Here is a 20,000-nt window from a genome sequence, read left to right as displayed (position 1 = left end):
TTTCACCAATAAAAAGAGAGGAAAATATAATTGGAGTAAAATGTTTCCCCATTCCATCCTCTAATGGGTATAAAGTTCTGGTTCCTGAGCCCCAGACCTGCACTTAGACCCCCCCTATCATATAGCGATGGGGAGAAGGAGAGCAATGAGACGGTGTGTTCGTATGTGACGTTGACAGGTGTTGGAGTTTCAGGGTCATTACCACCATAATCACCCAGTAATGACACACTGGGAGAGGTGGGAGCAAAACACTCCCCCTCTCTGTCTCTGTCTCTCTGTCTCTCTCTCTCTCTCTCTCTCTCTCTCTCAATTCAAAGGGCTTTATTGGCATGAAAGTCTCGGTAAAGCAATGTTGCCAAAGCTTCAAAATACATATCATATGTCCAAATGTTGGACACAGTAAACAGTAATACATATTAACACTGATTTATATGAATTACACAAACAAAGTATATATTCTGTAATATATCTCTTAACTATATGTTTTTACATTCATACACACACATATATACATCTAATCTCTGTGTGTGTGGGAACGTGAAAAACGTGACAATCGTAAAATCGATTTTTTAGTTAAGTTAAAGTTCTGCACTTTATTCATTAATTGTTTAATGGACTCACCTTAAGATACATGTGAAAGTGAGGTTTTTCCTCTTAATCCTAAAGGGATTGTTTTTTGTGTTTTTTGTTTACAAGAGGTCTACAAGAAGATAAGATGGAGCAAAGCCAGATGGCAAAAGTTCATTAATTGTTCTTTGTTTTAATCCTTTGAGGGATTTTTGGTTTAATAAGAGCAAGGTTTGCACTCAAATCCCAACGGGGAAATTATTTGCAAAATGTTCAATAAAAAACAGCATATTTGAAATAATTTCTTTGCCTTTTGTCATTTCACAAAATAATCGTAATCGAAAATCGGGCCGAACACCTCTTCTCTGAGTGAAGAATTTAGTCTGTCTCTAAGTTTTACAGCACACATATTTTCCAGATACATTGATTTGACCAGATCATGAATTCTTCCCCCTATACCACACTGCAGTAGTATAGCCCTACATGCCATATAGAGTCAAAAGCTCTATTGAAATCAATCAAGCAGGTGAATATCATGTTTGATTGGTGTACATGTTTTAATTACATTTTGAAGGGTAAATATATGGTCAGGTGTGCAGAGTTTTGGGAGGAAGCCAGGTTGCCTTTTACTCAGGATGGAGTGTTCGTCAAGGAAATCCAGAATTATTTTATTCAAAGTACAACAAAACAGTTTGCCTCAGCAACCGCTGACACAGATGGCATGATCGTTATTTGGGTCTGATTTGTCTCCTCTCTTATGAATGGGGGAAATCCGCCCTTTGCACCAGATGTGGGGAAAACTGACTGCTGACTGCAATACAATGTTACACAGCTTCAACACTGCATTCTGGGCCGCAGCATTTGAGCATCTCATTTGTGTGACAGTAGATGGTTGAAGACCCGCTTGGTGAGTTTGAGTTGCGTGCGAGCGACTGTGTGACGAGTCCGGAGGAAAGCGCTTGTGACATGTGCCGTGTTTGGTGGACAGCAGCGTGACACACACAACACACACACACACACACACACACACACACACACACACACACAAACACCTGTCATCATGGCATTAGAGGCTTTTAGCACTTCTAACAGAGCAGTTTTCCTTGTGACTGTGACAAGACACACACACATACACAAACACACACACACTCTCACTCTCTCTCTCTCTCTCTCTCTCTCTCTCTCTCTCTGTGGAATTTGCAGTTGGAAAACATTTATAAGGTTTATAAAAGCTCAGTTTTCTGGTTTGAAGATCTGGATCTGCATTCAGAACTCTACTTCTGCAGTGAGATCCACATGAGGCAACCACACACACACACACACACACACACTCACACACACTGCTCTATTTACAGATGCCCTGACTAACGGGCTGAGTATTGGACGTGCTGATTGATATTCATGGTGGATGATTGAGGTTCATCATCATCTTTGAAGCAAACGTCTTCTTATTTATTATTTCCACGTCCAGCGGTATGGAGCGACGCTGTCGTTCATTCGGGCTCTTTTAGCTCCATGTTTGGTCTCCACCCACTCCGGGTTGTGTTCTCCGGCTAGCAGCTAACAGTGCTTTATGGTGGTGAGCCGGTGTGAGAGCAGAAACTATCCATGCAGGAGATGATTCTGTGTATTCATCACTGACAGCGTGAGCATCATCACATTGTCACGTTTTCCATATTTGATGCATTTAAAAGGAATGTGATTGTTTGTGGTTGCAGGTGGTTGATTGATGGTTGCTGCCGTGGTTTACAGCTACGCTGCCGTGTGCTGATCCAACACGGAGGCGTGCTTTGCATATCTCCCATTTGAAAGCAGTTAAACGTCTTTTATCGGCGACAGCTCGTTGCATCCGATGCTCTTTTATGCTTTTCATCATCTCCTTGTCAGCTGTCACAGATTAGAGAGGCGAGGAGGCGGCGAGCGTCTCAGCCAATAAACAGTTTACCGGTAAACTCGGTGTGGCCGAATCAGGCAGATTTATTCTCGCTCCGTGCCGCGATCTGTTTTCTAATTACAATCCGTCAGCCTGTCGGATGTTCGGAGGGAGAAATTCTTACTTTAGCTCTGTTTGGATCGGTTTTATCGTGAAGAGTAACGAGTGCGTCAGAAGCCCTGAACAGCAGGTCCGAGCTGGGGACGCCGCTGCGAGGTCGGAGGTCGCTGCGTGTCGGGGGAGTCTGCGTCGCGTGGGCAGAAATGTTTGTCTGTGTGGGAGAACGCTTGTCAGCAATGAGCGATTGTCTTTTTGCCCGTTTGTGTGTGTGTGTGTGAGTGTGTGTGTGTGTGTGTCTGCGTCTCGTGAGGTTACAAACGCTCATTTTTGTGCGTTTTGTAAAACAACGACCGAAGGAACTGTCAAGAGATTATTAAATAATGTGCAATTATGCTGCAATATTTCCACACAACTAAATTCTAAATGAGCTTTTTAATGATGATTTTGTGTTGCTGGGTTTGGTGACACAATGGGACTGTGTGTGTGTGTGTGTGTGTGTGTGTGTGTGTGTCTGCAGCCTTGAGTGTTTGCACAAAATAGTAATTACTTGGACAAAATAATGTGCGTGGAATGAGCTCACAATTAGCCGTAATGTATGAATGTATCACGTGTGTATGTGTGTGTGTGTATGCGTGTGTGTGTGTATGCGTGTGTGTGTGTGTGTGTGTGTGTGTGTGTGTGTGTGTGTGTGTGTCTGTGTCTGTGCTTTGTTAAGGGTTTGTAGCTCTCATATATCATCTCTGGGCTGACTTTGCTAAAGACAATGCTCTGATGAATCACCTGCACACACACACACACACACATACACACACACACACACACACACACACACACACACACACACACACACAGGGTTGTAATTCAAGGTTATGGTTCAGTAACTGAGTCTTTCCCTGAGTGCATCAGAAGGTGACATTGTTGTGTGTTTTGTGTGTCCATGAGTGTGTGTGTGTGTGTGTGTGTGTGTGCATTGTGCGTCCTCTGGGCTCCACAATGGTCACATGACACGGAGGGAGAAACCTGTTGCCAGATCTTGGCGTGCGTCTCCAGATTTTACAGTGAGCCGTGTTTTTGTTGTTTCCGTCCTGTTGAACTCTTCGGAGCTGCATTGTCCTTCACACACACATGCACACACACACACACACACACACACACACACACACACACACACACACACACTCACTCACTGAATAGAAATCCATCATCCCACTTGTTCTCCAGCTAAAATTATCTCCTCGTCATTCTGCCTTTGTTTGACCGACCGCCGTGTGACGCCGGCTTCCTGCTCCGGTTTGTTTCTGCTCTGGTTTGTTTCTGCTTCGGTTTGTTTCTGCTCCGGTTTGTTTCTATTCCGGTTTGTTTCTGCTCCGGTTTGTTATTATTCCGGTTTGTTTCTGCTCCGGTTTGTTTCTTCTCCGGTTTGTTTCTATTCCGGTTTGTTTCTGCTCCGGTTTGTTTCTTCTCCGGTTTGTTTCTATTCCGGTTTGTTTCTGCTCCGGTTTGTTTCTTCTCCGGTTTGTTTCTATTCCGGTTTGTTTCTGCTCCGGTTTGTTTCTTCTCCGGTTTGTTTCTATCCCGGTTTGTTATTATTCCGGTTTGTTTCTGCTCCAGTTTGTTATTATTCCGGTTTGTTTCTGCTCCGGTTTGTTTCTGCTCCGGTTTGTTTCTATCCCGGTTTGTTTCTGCTCCGGTTTGTTATTATTCCGGTTTGTTTCTGCTCCAGTTTGTTTCTGCTCCGGTTTGTTATTATTCCGGTTTGTTTCTGCTCCGGTTTGTTTCTGCTCCGGTTTGTTATTATTCCGGGTTGTTTCTATTCCGGTTTGTTATTATTCCGGTTTGTTTCTTTTCCGGTTTGTTTCTATTCCGGTTTGTTTCTGCTCCGGTTTGTTATTATTCCGGTTTGTTTCTGCTCCGGTTTGTTTCTGCTATGGTTTGTTTCTATTCCGGTTTGTTTACACCCTCATGCACGCTTACGTCAGAAACCAAGCCGGTCTGATCACAACAATAAGGTGAAAAAAGCATTTCAACAATCACACCATTATCAAAATAGTTGGCGATTATTTTGATTATTGGTCGCAGCTTTAATGTCAACATCCGTAGAGGATCTCGGATCATTTGACGCCGCGACGAAAAATACCAAACACTGAGATTATCTTTGGCTCCAAATAGGAAAAATGTTAAATCTAAATAATGAAAAAGGTTCCCGGGAAACGTCACACGTCTGATGCCTTTTAAAGAGAACATCACTGTCGCCCTGCGAGCCTTCAGCGTCCGCCGTGATGACAGCGAGGGCGAGCAAGGCAGAGTGGAATGTCATCTCGGAGAGAGAGAGGTCGAGGCTGCGACACAACGACTGTTAACAACGTAATCACATCAGAATCTGGCAGGCGGCCCGGTCTAAACCCAAAACCACACACACAGGAGGGCCAAGTCCCGCTGGTCTGCCTGGTCCTGAATCTGTACAGCCATACGGTCTAGGACCTGGTTCGGGGGGTTCTGGGGGTTCTCCGGCTCCTCCTTTTTAGCTAGTTTATTTCCAAGCCGAAGCTGGACTAATGTTGGAAAACTTGTATCCACATTCATGTCAAAGAAGAAGAAGCCAGAATCCAGTGTAAATGGTCTCCAGCACCACTGGCTTCATCATAGTAATAATAATAATAATAATACTTTATATGACTTATATAGTGATTTTTATTTTTATAGTTTCAAGCAACTGGGAGCGAGCTTTACCCAGCATGCCGTTCAGTACACAGCGGGTACAGAACACACCTCTCATAAATATGTCCCTTAGATATAATGAGCTGGATTTCTCTGATAGTGTGCTTCAGTGACACATTTGATCTGGCCCGTTGGGCCCCTGAGGGCCCGGAGCCCATTCCATTTGTCTTGGTAGTCCCTCTGTTGTTGAGGAGGTGAGCCGGCTCGTTGACGTCTTTACCGATGAGATAATCAAGTGTTCTTTTATTGAGATGTCTCAGCTCGGATCAACGACGACGCCTCCCTTCATCCTCACATTAAACATCTGCTCTCCTCATCTCTCTTCGACAAAGAACAATCCATTCCACTCTTTCCAAAACCAGAAGAAATGGCCATTTTCTGGTAAATGTGTGTTTCATAAGCAGTTCAGTGTTCAGAATGATTCTGTAACGTTTTATGTCCCATGGTGTTTCTGAGTGGATTCATGCAGGAGGGTCACTGATTGGATGCTGACCAGATGTGGGCTTTGATCTGATGCAACACACATGTAGGTAGTGTGTGTGTGTGTGTGTGTGTGTGTGTGTGTGTGTGTGTGTGTGTGTGTGTGTGTGTGTGTGTATTGTAGTCCATAGGTTGAGATGTAATCCCTCAGAGCACTGAGGTTTATGTAGCACGCCATCGGGGATTAAAGGTGGCACTTGCAGTACAATCCAGCATCATCAGCCGGACTGTGGGACCAGGTCGGACTCTGGGACCAGGTTGGAGTGTGGGACCAGGTCGGACTCTGGGACCAGCTGGGACCAGAGTCCTAGGGGGGGTTTAGCTCAGGAGGTAGAGCGTTTGGCTGGCAACCGCAAGATTGCTCCTAGCTGAGTGCCTGGTGTCCCTGAGCAAGACACCTCACCCCAATTGCTCCTGACGAGCTGGCTGTCGCCCTGCGTGGTTGACTCCGCCGTCAGTGTGTGAATGAATGGGTGAATGTCAGTCATTGTTGTAAAGTGCTTTGGAGAAAAGCGCTATATAAATAAGGCCATTTACCATTTGGGACCAGGTCGGACTCTGGGACCAGGTCAGACTCTGGGACCAGGTCGGACTATCTCGGACGTCTCTGCACCATGTAGTGGTTCAGGTCCAGCAAACACAAAGTGTTTATATAACGCATGAATTGCACGCATGGACTGAGAATACAATCTACACAAATGTACAGCCGGCGTGTGTTCCATCGGGGTGTGTGTGTGTGTGTGTGTGTGTGTGTGTGTGTGTGTACGTATACATAATGTATGAAGGAGGTTCACTGGGTCCAGATCCACGCTGGAAACATTGTGCAGAACCCAGTGAACCCTGCGAGGCTTCTCGTCTCTTTGTTTACAGAACGGGTCCAGTAAGTCTTCCTCATCACGGCGATGCGATGGAAGCATGGATCTGGCGTTCATGCATCCGTGTGTGTTTAAACTCTGCAGCAGCCTGGACGGACAACTATGCTGTCTGTGTTCCTCAGAGGCCTGCAGGCCATGGAGCGCACATAAATACGGATGTCAACCAGTTCAGAGGTCACCTACTCAGCTGGGCATGCAGGACTAGAAGGGGGACCCGGTCCCGGTCTGAAACCAGCTGCTCCTCCAGCTCCGGCCTGTTAACAAGCCCCTCCCCCTCACACACTTTGACTGCTAACGAGACTTCTGAGGAGGAACACACGCCTCAGATGACTGCCATGGATTTTGGCCGCGGAGCTGAGTATTTTCCAATGCAAAAGCATTTTCTCACTAATTATCAATAACTGGAGGATGTGCTGGTGAATCACTTTGGAGGGATCGATGAATCACTGAGCAGTCGACTGATCACAAGCACATTAACCACGCCGTTTGTTTATTCCTTCATCTTTTGAGTCTAATGATCAAATGAATGAGTTTAGTAAAGAGACTCTGGCTGACCAGGAAGCCGTCAGACAAACAGGACCATGACTCAGCGGTTTGGGAGTGAAAAGATTGGACTGTTGTTTTCAAAAGCTCTGCTTATTAGCTGCAGGACTAATGACATCACATCATTGTTATGAATACCAGTCATCTGTTGTAAAGTTTGTGTCAGTAGTGTGGCGCCCACGCTGCAGTAGTACTACTCTAAGTACTTCTTCCACCACTGTCATGTAATATTATTAAAAAGGTTTCCTTTACAAAAGTATTTCATTATGCGACATAGGTTGACTTTCCACACGTCCGTCCTCGTTTGGAACAATACAAATATAATAATAATAGAAAACGGCCGTTTCTAACTCAGCAGCTAAATCCGGCCCAGATTTGGTCCAATGAAACGGCCCCCTGGAGCCAGAACACAGCCGAGTCAGCCTGTGTGTGTCTGTGTGTGTGTGTGTATTTGTGTGTGTGTGTGTGTGTGTGTGTGTGTTATCTCTCTCTCTCTCTCTCTCTCTCTCTCTCTCTCTCTCTCTCTCTCTCTCTCTCTCTCTCTCTCTCTCTCTCTCAATGTTCCTGCACCAACTCTTCATCCTTGAAAACTTCTTTTGCTCTTTGGTCACAGATGCAAACTTGGCTGGAAAACACACAATAACACTGTCCCAGATACACACACACACACACATACACACACACACACACACTGCTGCACAGTGTATTCTGGCCTATTTCTCAAAATAATGGGATCTGCAGTGTGTGTGTGTGTGTACTTGTCTGATGTCCTTTGAAGTCCACTGACATTTTGTTGAGAGATACATAATTATGCACACACACTCATGCACGTGTGTGTGTGTGTGTGTGTGTGTGTGTGTGTGTGTGTATGTGTGTGTGTGTGTGTGTGTGTGTGTGTGTGTGTGTGTGTGTGTGTGTGTGTGTGTCGGCCGGTTTCATGGGGCTGCAGATCAAAGATGTTTGTGTCTCTGTGGTCGAGCGTCTTCTTCATTCTCCAACTAGTTTCTTTTTGTTTCCAGGTGAAGAGAAATGATTTTGGGCGAACTCGTCTGTCCGTCCGTCCGTCCGTCTGTCTGTCCGTCCGTCCTCATGTCAACGATGTCAGACATCACTTCCAACCGACTGGAACTCTTCATCTACAGATCATGATCTCGTTGTTCTGGAGAGAGATTCTTCTAGAACTAGAGAGACTTTCTGCATCTTCAGAGGGAAATAGAAATGCTGCATCATTGTGTGTTTTCATATCGACAGTTCATCGATGTGATTTTAAACCAGTGTATTTCCACCATAAAGTCAGGTGGCGCTTTATTGGTTCCACACATCAGTGTTGCATCTCCTGCTATCACATGTCCGTGGCAGCCAATCAGAATGGAGAGCTTCCTGGTATGAGTGGCGTTGAACCCGTCAAACACACACATCCTTCCCCCTTCCTTTAGCAGACACCTTTAAAGCACATGTGTGTGTAACACCGTCATTCAGCTCTTCTTCTTCCTCTCCACCATCTGCTCGGTCGGCCCGTGGAACCGCCACGTATCGCCCAACGCAGCTCCATGGACTTACCCGTGTGGAACAAATAACAGTATTATTCTGAGTGGATTACACGCAGGCATCCCCGACCACCTGTTTCATGAAATCAAAATGGCATAAATCCCAAATGAAATAAACAGATGAAAGTTTCTCTCACGGCGGGAGATTAAGCCTGTGTTGACTTAGCAGGGAACTAAACCAAAAACACTTAGCAGCTGTCAGGTCGGCTGTGTGGCGTCGCTGCTCCAAAGAAGAAGGGCGTGTCTCAGGGCAACCTGCTCACAGCCGGGATTGCCCGTCACTTCTAAAGTTGCTGCAACTGCTGCTCTGAGTCATCCCGAAGCCTTAAATGAGTCTGCAGGAATGTGAAGATCTGTGATGAGTCACTCTCAACGAGATGTGTGTATGTATGTATATATGTATTTACCTTCAGCCAGGCTGCTGATACGTCGAGGTTTCATATCTCCAACCCGGAGTGACACTGTTTGTCTCTTTGGCACAAAGTTGCTGATTCCAGCGTGTACGTGAGCGTTTTAATTTGAAAAGCCGTCTTCCTGCCGTGGGCTCCACAGCGCCGGTGACATCAACATATGCTCCAACGATCCGGCAGATATTCACGTCTGTGTGAAAAGCGGGGGAGCTAATTAAAGGAGATACCCGGGGATTTACAGTGTCTTGTGATTCTGCTGAGTGGGAGGTTATTGTTCCAAAGCTGTGAATATGAATCAGAGAATGAGTTTTCTTTTTTTTTTTTTTTAAACAGCCGTCTCAGCACTTGGCCAAGAAACTGTTGAGTCACTGTTATTGATCAACAATTCACGGCTCTGTCCCAGATTACTGTGGTCAGTCCGGGTTAACCTGCATCCCTGTCTGTCTGTAGTGCAGGATGTGTGTGTGTGTGTGTGTGTGTGTGTGTGTGTGTGTGTGTGTGTGTGTGTGTGTGTGTGTTGCATGAGCATCAGGATGAAATGGATCCAGATCAATGGTTCTGACTGGTTTATTCCAACAATACAACATCCCTCTGTTGCTTCTAGCACCAATTAGCCAGCATGTTTTTATATGATATGTCATGTATATGTGTGTATATACAGTATGTACAGTATATGTGCAGTAAAAATCAGAAAGATGTTGTGGTTTCCACCGGCGACTCAGCAGTTACTTAGCAACACTCCGGGTTATGTTAATACCACGCTGCCACCAGATTTTAAAAGCTGAACTCCCTGATACCTTCGACCCGCCTGTAACGAGGAGGGAGTCGGCACAACGGCGGCCGTTAACTGGAGCTGAAGTCATGTGACTTCACTGGGAGGAGCTACAGTCCAAGCGGGGTAAATAACAGAACCTGGTCTTCCTCGGGCCTCCAGAATAGAATCGTCTGATGAGCAACAGATATGTCGTTATGTGCATATTGAAAAACAACATGTTGGTCCGCTGGTTTTTCAGGCGGTGATCACCATGCAACGCTGGAAGCAGCAGCGTGGCCCTCTATGTGTCCTCCTGCTGCCGCCGTCAGTGAAAGGAGCTTAAGTGAAGCTCCGTCTCCGGCAATGGGATTGTAGAGGAATCTGACCGAGTGCAACTTTAGTGTGTGTGTCAGTGCTGAGTGTGCATCTTGGTGGGAGTGAAGTTTTAAAGACTTTCTTCTCAGCCTCCGAGTTTGTCGGTGACCTCAGGAAGAGGAGAGTCCCGGGTCCTGGTGTCAGACCTGCTGGTGATGTTCAGTATCTGAGGGGGCGTGTCCATGGTAGAGTCTGATTATTGGCTGATATGACCGTTATTTTTACTCCATAATATTGGAATGGAGCCCTGTTCAGGTGAACCCCGCCTTCACCCACAGTCTGCTGGGATCAGCTCCAGCCCCCCGGCCCTGAATACAAGACGAGCCTCGGCGATGGGTGGATAGGATATTGGGATGGGCGTCGGCCACATATCGGTCGGGATCTGGTCCACGCCGCTTTGACTCTGCAGCTGGCCGATAATCACTCGCCATTGTTTCTCATCTGGACTATAATGTAGGATTATGTGCTTAAAGGGCCACTGACAGCTCCCAGATTATGTCTCTGCTAGCGGACCAGAGACCAGGATCACATATACGTCCACCACAAAGCCTACAGACTGGCCTACATATTTGTCATAATGTATAAAAAGTGTTATTCAATATCATGTTTTAATTTCAGTAAAAACATCATCAGTAACTGAAGTGCGGCTGGGTGTTGCAGCTCTCAGTAATCCATGACGAGCTCGTAGTTCCACCACACCGGCGAGTCGGAGCTGCATGTACACGCTGTTAATGTCAAAATGACAAATGCTAGTTCCACTCTCAGCGGACACGTGTCTGTCTGCTCTCTCTGCACGTTGGTGTGTGATATCAGTGTTCGCTTACAGCCAATAAACAAAGGGGCTTCAGTCGAGGAAGCAGGAACAGGGGGTCTTCCTCCAGGACTCTGGCTTTCTACCACCATGGAGAGCTGCAGCAGCACTGAGGGATGATGGGAAGGGAGAGGGAGGTTAGTCCAGACCCCTCTGTTAGTCCAGACCCCTCTGTTAGTCCAGACCCCTCCGATAGTCCAGACCCCTCTGTTAGTCCAGACCCCTCTGTTAGTCCAGACCCCTCCATTAGTCCAAAACCCTCCGTTAGTCCAGACCCCTCCGATAGTCCAGACCCCTCCGATAGTCCAGACCCCTCCGTTAGTCCAGTCCCCTCCGATAGTCCAGACCCCTCCGATAGTCCAGACCCCTCCGTTAGTCCAGACCCCTCCGATAGTCCAGAACCCTCTGTTAGTCCAGACCCCTCCGTTAGTCCAGACCCCTCCGTTAGTCCAGAACCCTCTGTTAGTCCAGTTCCCTCCGATAGTCCAGACCCCTCCGATAGTCCAGACCCCTCCATTAGTCCAGACCCCTCTGTTAGTCCAGACCCCTCCGATAGTCCAGACCCCTCCATTAGTCCAGACCCCTCCGATAGTCCAGACCCCTCCATTAGTCCAGACCCCTCCATTAGTCCAGACCCCTCTGTTGGTCCAGGGTCAGAGGTCTACCGTCCTGTGCAGCAGACTTGTTTAGACCACAGTGAAACACCCAGTTTAATCAGAATAAGTAGACACAACAACAGCAACGGGAGAAGCTTGGAGATCTGGCTACTGTTGAGTTATCATCTCTAAGTTTACATTTACATTTACATTTATATTTACATTTACATTTACATTAAGGTCATTTAGCAGACGCTTTTGTCCAAAGCGACTTACAATAAGTACATTTGTCAAAAGAAACAAACAAGGAAACCACAACGTATCATTGCTGATGAAGTAAGAGCTAAAAATAGAACAAGTGTTCTGATATGTTGGACCCCGAGCATGAATTCTAGCCACATTGGTGATCCTGATGTGTCGCCTAGCAGCAGCACTGTTAGGTGGTCTCGGTGAACCGTGGTGGTTGTGGAACCCGTTGTTAGTGGCGGCCCTGGTAACGTTCTGCTGGACCGACCCTCTAATTAGTTTAGCATTGAAAGATGGACCGTTTTAATTTGGCTCTGCAGTTATGTAGGTGGTCTCTGTAGCAGATCAGCAGGTCTGTGGTGGTTCAGAGAGACTGGATGAGTTCATGGGAGCATCTGTACTGCGAGGGTCCGACTCCAGCAGACCGCCGCACTAATGAACCTGCATGGTTATAACCTCTGGATCTGCAAAGATGAGAGCCGTGAGATACGCTGAGTCAGCGTGATCTTTGTCGGAGAATATTAACACAAACTGAACAAAAAAAAGTTAGGAAAACAATAAGCAACTTTATGGTGATAATAAATTGGTGGCTTCTGTGCCAAGAGCAGTAAAACTGCAAATGCCTTCAGCCAACAACGGCACTTCAAACAAATTATGCAAATTGTGCTCCGTCAAATGTTCTTTCAATTAGTTGGATGAAGACAAAAACAACTTGGCTTTTGTGCGAAGCACCGAGCAGCGTCTGCCGGATCTTCAGAGGAATCACGCAGCCAACAAGACTGAAATAGTTTCATTTTACAAAAACAGTCAGATATGCCACATTCCTAACGTTATACGGACTGTTGCACTGTGCTGATTGCATCTGAACGACCAGAGTGGAAACGTCAGCACAGACGATATTAATTATGCAAAAACAATCAAGGACTGTGTGACATTTGTTGACTCAACCTGGTTAAAATATCTTGGATAATTATGTTTCTGCATGTTTGAACGTTTGTTCAATGCTTCACTTCTTCATCACATCTCTGCCAATATTGAAGATGCACATAAATAATGTAAATCATACAAAAAACACTGAGTTATGGGTTTTACTACCAGGATTGGAAGTGAATCTTGAATCTTGACTGGATCCAAAGCAGAAATGAAGAGAACGTTTGTGTTGTGTTCTTTCTCCGGCCCGACTAGCTGTTTGTACCTCGGTTCCACTGGAGCGTTAAATTCCACGGCAGCACGGATCACGAGCTCTGCCTGCCGTATTTACATTTATCTCATCTCGGGACAACGGCTACCCTCGCTGTTTATTCTGCTGCACTGTTTATTCTAGCTCCTGTTTGGTTGAAGGGGAAATGGACACAAATACAAAGTCAGACGAGCCTTTCAAGATGAACCTGGGCAATGCATCGCTGCTGTATCTACGGTGATAGGAGAGGTATTTACATTGATTCATCCTTTTAAAACATAGCACAAGACGGTCCCATCTTTAGTTGTGTACCAATCGTTATCGATCACAAGACCCCCTCTGCTAAAGGCCGACCCACCACAGGCTGATCAAACCTAGGGGTGTGTCCTGAACACCTCGGGACCCAGTCAGGGTTTTTTTTAGCGTTCTGCAGTCCTTGGACTCTGAGCTTGTTGAGCAACCTGAGGGTGGATGTTGTGATAAAGCCTCCCAAGGAAGGACTAGAGGAGGACTCCTAGGTACCTGTTCCCCTTCTGGGATATATGGTGTCCCTGGAACTGCAGACTCACTTTGCATCCAGAGAAGATGAGCTGAGGGAAGCTGGTGAAGGAAGGACATCGTAGGAGCTGATCCGGATCTCCAGAGGTCCTTCCAGCTGGCGGAAGATTTGAAATACATGAAAGTAATTCTTTTCAGGACATTTGTCTCTTTTCTGACAGAATTGCAATCATCATCATCGTCATCATCAATAGTCCAAAGCCTAAAGAAACATAAATATGTCATGGATATTTTGATAAAGCAGTAAACCCTCTAATATGGATCTCAGGGGATTTGGTCAAAGATATCGTGCTGTTTGATGTTTTCCCAATCGTCTAACCATTGCTCATATTTACACAATATGATCCCAATATATCCACCAGTTGGATATTTCCTGATGTTCTGTGTTCACAAAGCTCAGCTTTTTCAATCACACCTAATCCACTGTTTGCAATATTTTACACTCGTACAAAAACATCGACTTGACATTGCTCCTGATTTCTATTTATGAGCTTTGAAATGAATAGATGGCACAGCCATTAATCCCCTCTATATGGTCCCGGATAGAACAGGAAGCTTAAGCTGTGAGTCTGCAGTGCAGTTGTACACAGGCGGGCATTTACACACACACACACACACACACACACACACACACACACACACACACACACACTTTTCTCCTCCTGCTTACTGACCTGTTTCAATAATTCAGAAGAGTGACTTGCTTGCTGGCTGGCAATGGGCTCTATCTATGGACTCAGTCAACCCTTACACACAAACACCCCCCCCCCCTCTCGGCAGTTGTACGTCTACACGCAGCAGAACGAGCTGTTTGAGTCCATGTGGCTGCGACTGGCGTCGGCATCCTGTCCTGCCATGTTCAAACACAGGAGCTAATGGTATCAGCTAATGGACGGTGGCTTGAGTGAGATATGCATTATATATAATATACATATTATATTGCACGTGTGTAGCTCCACGTGTGCAGGTCCAACAGGTTTTACCGTTTTAATGACTGGAATGAAAAATCAAAGTGGTTTCCACACAAACAACGGGGCATCTGGGTAAGATGGATATATACTGTACGTGGTGATGCTCTCGGCAGGGCAAACGAATGATCCGGCTCCCGACCGTTCCAGCAGCACTTTCCTCCAAAGAGATTCTCTAAAAGTGCTTTTTTTATTCCAGCGCCATCGAGATATTTGCTCTTCTTTCAGTGAAGAGATGCTCTGATAAACTAGTGCAGCTCTCTGTGTCGACGCTCACACACCTAAGCCACGCCCCTAGCTGCCAGCAGCTCCTCACCGGATGCTGATTGGTTGGTGCTCTGGCTCCCAAATGCATAAATGACACACAATGCCTTACTGTTATTATTTTTCTAAATAAAGATGTGACATGTGGTTGCCATTTGATGACACCTTTGATGATCATTTCTATTTATAATCCGCCGACCAATTAGAGCAGAACATATCATATCATAACCGATGACGCTCCGCTAACTTGCTGACAAACACATTTCCAACATCATCTCCTCGCAGTTTTGCCACTGAAGAGCGTTTGATGTGATGCAGCAGCGGCTTGGAGGTTAACAGCTCCGATACAGAAGACCTGAGATGTACCGCACCGATTCAGAGAGAATCTGCAGCACAAACAGACGGGAGATCAGTCACCGAGGACGTGGCTCGGGATTACAGGTGGGCCGCGGCCCGGTCGGCTAACAGCTGACCCGGGACCATGAAGATCCTATTAGGGACTCCACTGGAAACACTTTAACAGTGCATTTTGTGAGGAACGTTATGAAACACTTGCATGTGTGCTGCGTTCCTCACGGATTACTGGAATATTTCAGACAGAATGTCTATAGAATTTAGCTCCACGTCACTTTGGTGAAATATGTGCTTGTGTTCTTTACAACCCGTGTGGAATATGGTCTTGTGATAATGGTTTGGCTACGTACTTCTGTTTGACTGCATTAAGTGTGAAGGCTGTGAGAGTTCATGCTGTGAAAACACTGCAGCCGAAGCTAATACATGTTTGTGCACCGCTGTACTGGCTCCTTAGCTACGTGTTGTTCTAAACTTTGACTTCGCTTCCTCGTCCCTGAGCTGTCTTTTATCTGATCTGAGATCAGAGACTCGATGACTTTTAGATGTGCGTCTGTGTCTTCACATAGCCTCCACAACAATCTAAAAAAAACAGCTTCTGCTGCGTCGGCCAACCTGTGGTTCGTCGTGTTGGGGATTCTGTCAGGGTCATATTCAGGGCGGGGCATCGTAGACAACCTCACAGATAAACATTTCTCTGGCAGGAAACAGACCATTACTCATTACGTGAATGAGACATTTGGTGAGTTGTGCTGTTTGGCTGCATGTAAAAGGAAACTAGAGTTGGGTTGTTAAGTATGATTGTAGAAGTAGGTCAGGACCATCGAGAGAACGGAAAGCACAGAGAGGGCGTGGCATAACTGTAGGTGGAACTACAGAACAGAACTCACAGACCGATCATCTGACCTGGGGCCAGTTCTACTGAGAACACGTGGCCCTGTGAAGGAGGATATTTGACTGTATGCTTGGTTCTACGTGTCATCAGCAGACCATCAGTGTTCTCTGTGTTTCCAAGGTCACTTCAGAGATCTGTGCAACGTTTCAAAGTCAACTACAATGACTCGTAGCGGCACCAAGTCAGAGACTGTTAAACAACGAAGGTGTCGGCTGATGAATAGTGCTGAGTCATGCCTGGGATCGCAGTCCGACGGGCAGTTTTAAGGGAAGGGACATATTCTGCATGTGACAAAATGGAGTGCTTGTGTTTGTGCTGCTTTCTGCAGATTTCATTATTGGCTGACTGTGATAGCAGTGTGTGTGTGTGTGTGTGTGTGTGTGTGTGTGTGTGTGTGTGTGTGTGTGTGTGTGTGTGTGTGTGTGTGTGTGTGTGAGAGATCTTGCTGAAACCAGACACCAGCACATTATTGATGTGAGAGCCATCTCTAACTCCGCTCTGCATCTATCTTTATCTCCTCCGTCTTTCTCTTTTTCACTTTACATCCATCCCCCTTTTTTAAAAGTATTACTGCCCCCCCCCCCCCCCCCCCCACTGTTGACTTCCCCGTGCCCCCTCTTCATTTAGTTTTCAGCCCTGTCCTGCTCACCCTCCCTTCCACCTTACTCTTTGCCCTCATTCTTTCCCTCCTTGCTTCATTTTGATCCCCCCACCCTGCTGGCTCAGCTGGTATAGAAGCTGCCTTTGTTTCAGCTGTGTCCTCTATCCTTTGAAGGAGAAAAGCTGAAAAAATGAGAGGGAGGGAGGGATAGAGGGAGGGAGGGAGTACGTGAAGCCCTCACGGGGTGGGAAAGGAGGCAAATACAAACGGGGATGAACATGGGATAAAAGGAGGAGGTGGGTGGGCGGATGAAAGAAACGGGGAAGGGAAGAGGGGAGAAGGATGAAGGAAGGAAGGAGGGAAGGAAGAGGGATGGATCTGTGGATCAATGGGACGGCTTGTTCAGATCATTGCAGCATGTGAGGCCTGTGTTGGGGGGGTGTGCTCTGAACTCGGCACACCTCCACACGGCTCAACGCTGCACCGTCCTCCTCTTTGAAAAGCAACCAAGCGCTTTATTAATAATTAACAGCGGAGAACCCTGAACACCTCCACTTTGCTGTAGGCCAAGTAAGGAGACCAACAACTCACCTCAGACACACGGCTGGGTGGACACAAAGCCACGGTTCAATTGTTGCTTTCTCACTCCAATATTGACGACACATCTTTTCTTTGTTTCCTGTTCTATAGTGAGCGGCAGGAAGACGGACCTTCCCTCCATGATGCTGTAACCGTGGTAACATGTGAAACCTGAAGCGGAGTTTTAACAGCGTTTACATCTCTGAAGGTGAGACTCTTTTTTCTGTTTGACTGACTCGTGTGGAGGAACACCGCTTTGCTTAGTTAGATGTTGGGTTGGGGGGGGGTTATTGCTCTCAATCAAGAGAAGCTTTCAGCGAGACAATGTATTTTACTAAACTTACTTCACTATTGCTGGTAAAAGTTTGTTCCTCTTGGAATGGGAGTCACCCACACAGAGATGTGATGGAGGAGAACCAGGATGTGGTGCTGCTCAGCACTCAGTCTCAGTAGTCCAGAAGGTGGTCTGATGTGGGTCCGAGGCTTTGGATCCGGGACCTGGATGCCAGGCTCCCTTGGTTTGGCCTTGTGGTGGAAACGGGAGTCTGGTTGGTGTTCCTGCTGTGGAAAGTTGATCATTATTGGCCATTGTTAGTGGACGAGCCAGGTTCTGGCCTGAAACCGGTCCGGCCCAGTCTCGTGTCGTGGGACCCTGTTGGTGGAAATCCAAGTTAGTTTCTCATTAAGAAATCTCATCATGTGTTTCACGTTCACCCACGTGTTTCCTTCCAGCCTTCTTTTCCTCATCATTTCTTCCCACGAAAGCTTCATCTGTAAGCAATCCACCTCTGACCCCCCCGAGACTCTGATACTCATCTGTTCTCTCTTCACTCCTCTGCCTCCCTTCCCCTCCAGCTGTTAGATCCACTCCTATAACCTCCATACGCCCCTCTGGGACGTGGCTAACTGCTGGACTGCCAGGAGGAGGCAAACAGGGAGGGGGGGATCCACCCACCCATCCATCATCCATCCATTCATCCATCCATTCATCATCCTCCATCCATCCATCATCCATCCATTCATCCAACCTCCCACCCATCCATCCATCATCCACCCATCCATCCATCATCCATCCACCCACCCATCCATCGTCCATCCATTCATCATCCTCCATCCATCCATCCATCTATCCATCCATCCATTCATCCACCCACCCACCCACCCATCCACCCATCCATCCATCATCCATCCACCCACCCATCCATCGTCCATCCATTCATCATCCTCCATCCATCCATCATCCACCCATCCATCCACCCACACATCCATCCATCCACACATCCACCCACCCATCCATCATCCATCCATTCATCCATTCATTCATCCATCCATCCATCCACACATCCACCCACCCATCCATCCATCCATCCATCCATCCATCCACCCACCCATCCATCCATCCATCCATCCATCCACCCACCCATCCATCCATTCATCCACCCACCCATCCATCCATCCATCCATCTATCCATCATCCACCCACCCATCCATCCATCCATTCATCCACCCACCCATCCATCCATCCATCCATCCATTCATCCACCCACCCATCCATCCATCCATCCATCTATCCATCCACCCACCCATCCATCCATCCATCCATCCATCCATCCATCCACCCACCCATCCATCTATCCATCCACCCACCCATCCATCCATCCATCCATCTATCCATCATCCACCCACCCATCCATCCATCCATTCATCCACCCACCCATCCATCCATCCATCCATCCATTCATCCACCCACCCATCCATCCATCCATCCATCTATCCATCCACCCACCCATCCATCCATCCATCCATCCATCCATCCATCCACCCACCCATCCATCTATCCATCCACCCACCCATCCATCCATCCATCCATCTATCCATCCATCACCCACCCATCGTTCCATTCATCCACCCATCCATCCATCCATCCATCATCCACACATCCATCATCCACCCATCCACACATTCATCCATCCACCCATCCATCCATCTATCCATCATCCACCCATCCATTCATCCATCCATTCATCCATCCATTCATCCATCAATCCACCCATCCATCACCCATCCATCCACCCATCCATCCATCCATCCATCTATCCATCCATCACCCACCCATCGTTCCATTCATCCACCCATCCATCCATCCATCCATCATCCACACATCCATCATCCACCCATCCACACATTCATCCATCCACCCATCCATCCATCTATCCATCATCCACCCATCCATTCATCCATCCATTCATCCATCCATTCATCCATCCATTCATCCATCCATCACCCATCCATCCATCCATCAATCCACCCATCCATCCATCACCCACCCATCCATCCATCCATCCATCTATCCATCACCCACCCATCCATCCATCCATCTATCCATCATCCACCCATCCATCAATCCACCCATCCACCCATCCATCCATCCATCCATCCACCCATCTATCCATCATCCATCCATCCATTCATCCACCCATCCATCCATCCATCCATCATCCACACATCCATCATCCACCCATCCATCCATCCATATCCATCCACCCATCCATCCATCATCCATCCATCAATCCATCCATCAATCCATCCATCCATCCACCCATCCATCCATCCATCCATCCATCCATCCATCCATCCATCCACCCATCCATCCATCCATCCATCCATCCATCCACCCATCCATCCATCC

General features: G+C 47.0%; 1 protein-coding gene across 3 annotated transcripts in view; it reads left to right on the top strand.

Moving 5' to 3' along the window:
• lrfn5a (leucine rich repeat and fibronectin type III domain containing 5a) overlaps positions 1–20,000 on the top strand; it is a gene marked incomplete at its 3' end in the record, with an annotated part of 94,409 nt that overhangs the window by 28,370 nt on the left and 46,039 nt on the right. For all 3 annotated transcript variants that reach the window (XM_084013786.1, XM_084013787.1, XM_084013788.1), the window contains one exon: positions 17,423–17,519. The remainder of the gene's footprint in view (positions 1–17,422; positions 17,520–20,000) is intronic.

This window comes from Eutrigla gurnardus, assembly GCF_963514095.1.
Source record: "Eutrigla gurnardus genome assembly, chromosome: 7".
Taxonomy (NCBI): domain Eukaryota; kingdom Metazoa; phylum Chordata; class Actinopteri; order Perciformes; family Triglidae; genus Eutrigla; species Eutrigla gurnardus.
This window is presented reverse-complemented; position numbering and strand designations above follow the sequence as displayed.